At 47.4% G+C, this 3,268-nt stretch overlaps 1 long non-coding RNA gene across 1 annotated transcript; it reads left to right on the forward strand.

Moving 5' to 3' along the window:
* The first annotated feature begins 418 nt into the window (after nucleotides 1-418).
* On the forward strand, nucleotides 419-2,524 carry LOC135824996 (uncharacterized). Its single transcript, XR_010555000.1, has 3 exons — nucleotides 419-777; nucleotides 1,425-1,711; nucleotides 2,119-2,524. It is a non-coding gene; the product is annotated as an uncharacterized LOC135824996 (long non-coding RNA).
* The last annotated feature ends 744 nt before the right edge of the window (nucleotides 2,525-3,268 follow it).

Here is a 3,268-nt window from a genome sequence, read left to right on the forward strand (position 1 = left end):
CCGACCAAGTCTCCTGTCGGTGAATACCCCACCTCAGGCACTGTTGGCCTGGACGGCTGGGGACACCCCAGGCCGTCCACAACGGCGAGAACAAGCACGGACGGAGGCCAGAAACAAGAGCCCGAAAAAGTACAACCGTCCTCCACCAGAGCAGAGAACATACCTTTGGACCTTTGGAAAGCCCATCGCCGAAGGCGATGATAGCTAAGCAGAGAACATACACACACACACACGCACACACACATGGTTGCCAGGACTGAGGACACACCGGATTGAAGCCATGTGCAGCGTTTGCTGCCGTAGTTGCATGCAGAAAGCCTGTTGTGCAAGTAACATAGTTGTAGTTGCACGGGAAAATGAAATTCATCAAAATCAATGCACACCGGATTACAGCTCAAAGCAGGGAGACGTATAGACCCGGGAGGCGACACGAGGCCTTCCGGGCCGACTATGATTGACTCGCGGCACTTTCTCCCACTTTTCCCTCAGATATCCCCGGTGCGTGCCCTGAGTTATAAACCAACTACTCCGCGTACTTATGCCATGGGAGTGCACTCCTTGGGGAACGGACTCGTGCAGGATCGATAGGATCGTGAAGAAGAATGAACTACTTTAGTACTTAGTTGCATTTGATGATCGTGATGGAGGCAGAGAGTGCTGCTGATCGCGATCCAGATCCGGGTCAAGAATCACCTCCTGATCCTAAGGAAACCTCAGCTGACGTAGATCTACGTTCTCTTCGCGTGAACGCTCAGTCTGTGTTGGCTTGGGCCACAGGTATGGTTTGAATTTTAATTTTCTATGTTATTATATTTTTCAATTTGTCTTGAAACTTTCAACCTTGCTACTTAGCCAGGCGCGTCGGAACGACTTTGGAAGTGGGGCGGCCATGGAAGGGGGGGTCCGGGGGTCGTCCCCCGGAAAAAATTTCAAAAATTAAAGCCAATTGCAAGCATTTCCGGGCATTTGGTGCCATTTCAGTGTACGGTAACTACAATGAAAGACTTTTTGATTCTGCAAAAAACCAAGAAGATGCTACGATCGGGGACAAACATTACCCTCCCCCGGGAAAAAAATTCAAAAATTGAAGCCAATTGCAAGCATTCCCAGGCATTTGGTGCCATTTCAGTGTACATGGACTTTTGATTCTGCAACAAATCACGATCGGGGACAAGGATTTGCCACGTTTGCGCTGAGATCATCGCGCTTTGTTGCAGTGTGCTAAAAAAAAAAAAAAAAAAAAAAAAAAAAAACGGCCGAAAAAGTGGGGCGGCCATGGCCGCCCCGGCCGGTGCGGTTCCGACGCCCTTGTTAGCGGCTTCTGATCTGGTGCACGTACTGCAGAAAAAGTTGCGAATAATCATGAATTGGAAGAAATACTTGTGGGTTGATAGAGTGCAGGACTTGTTCAATGGTTTCTACAGAGCGTTCCGAATCCCAGCCGCTAAAGACCCACAGAAGGCAAGAAGCTTGCGTTGCAAAGCTGCTGTCCCGCCTGACTGCGGAGAAAGAAGACTCGTTTATGGCTGTTCTACAGCCGCTGCTGACGTCCATCAGCTCTGTCCTGCTCCCAGCAGCAGATAAGCCTGGATTTCAATGAGTCGTGTCCCAACTCCGGTGTGAACGATTTCCTGACGTCAAGACGAAGTGGGGTCAAGTCATGGGTGTTGCAAGGAAGCTGTCACAAGATGAATTGATCCAGTATTGAACGGTAGGTTTTGTAAAGCTGCTCTAGCATTTGGATACTATAAATTATAACATTAAATTATTACTTGTATTCACGAAGCCATGCCCAAGACGTGCGACATAGCGTGCGTCCATGTGTATATGTGTGCGTGCGTGTGTATATTGTGTGCGCGCTTGTGCATGTCGTAAAATCCCGCCAGAGCACCCCTATCTCCGCAACCATTCGAGTAGATCCATTTGGGGAGGGGCGGATGGGCGAGTCCTGCTTGCCGCATTCAGTACTACATGAAAAAGTACTCACCCTACGAAAACTGTGCGTGCGTCTTGTGTGACCACTGACTTTCTTTCTCTGTTATCAAGCAGTATGCAGTATTTGTAACAGTAATTACTTGTCTGTGTCATGTGCATGCATTGTCTTATTTCCTTTTTAAGGCTACAGCACAACTGAGAGAACGAAATGTACGTCGCAATCAAGCTATGTCGTTGCCATCTTCTATGTGCCATGCGTTACCTGATGTGCCAGCCTGCTATGTCGGATACCGCTAACCATGCATCGACTAGGCGCCAGGCGCGAACTGATGGTGGTGGTAGTGGTGGTGGTGGTGATGAGAAGGAGAGCTCTGTGCCAGAATAACTTTGCAGTTTAGAGAGCGTGTCTGGGCAGGCGTGTATTTACCGCCATATTGCCAGGTGTGTATTTACCACCGTATTAATCAACCATGCGCTACCTGATGTACCAGCATGCTATATCGGACACCACTCACCCTGCATCGACTAGGCGCCAGATGCGAACTGATGATGGTGGTGGTGGGAAGGAGAGCTCTGTGCCAGAATAACTTTTCAGTTAAGAGAGCGTGTGTGGACAAGTGTGTATTTACCGCCGTATGAATCCACCACAGTACGATCAGCTGACGTTATAACTTATACTTGTAAGGATGATCTCGTGCAGCGATATGATGATATTTTTTCAGTCTTTTCTAAGGACTCTCCACTGCAGCGTTTTCGTTCCACTCGAATATGGAAAACGCGGAAGGTTGTTAGCACTGTGTTGAGGCAGCTATTGTTGACTTTATTCGGAATTAATTCTGTTGTATTTGCACACATTCCTGAGTGCATTGTATTAGCATCCAATGTGTGTTATCTGTGCGAGCTTCTAACCTTGTGAACATTCACCGAAGGTTTGGTTGGTGGCGCACAAGATCTTACGGGATGGCTCTTGCGGGCTCTCAGCCCTGCGTTTACTGCATAAAACATGGCAGAACAGTTCAAGCTTCAATTTAGGCCATTTCCTCACTCTGACTCCCAATATTTCACATGTGTAATAATTATAAGTATTGTAGATCCCTGGGACAGCGCCATTTTGTTAGCCAATGTTAGTCCTGAAGAAAAATTGACTTCATTGTCCTAAAGGTGAGAACAAATTGGGACTATTTGTGAAGGAAAACTTTGGAAAATGCAATTTCGAATGTAAGTCATTTCGTTTATCTGGATTCGTCCAATATTTCACAAATGTGCAATATAAGTATTGTAGATCACTGGGACAGGGCAACTTAGGGCATGATCGATTGGGCGAATCCCGAGC

This window comes from Sycon ciliatum, chromosome 9 (genome assembly GCF_964019385.1).
Source record: "Sycon ciliatum chromosome 9, ocSycCili1.1, whole genome shotgun sequence".
In the NCBI taxonomy this organism is placed as follows: Eukaryota; Metazoa; Porifera; class Calcarea; order Leucosolenida; family Sycettidae; genus Sycon; species Sycon ciliatum.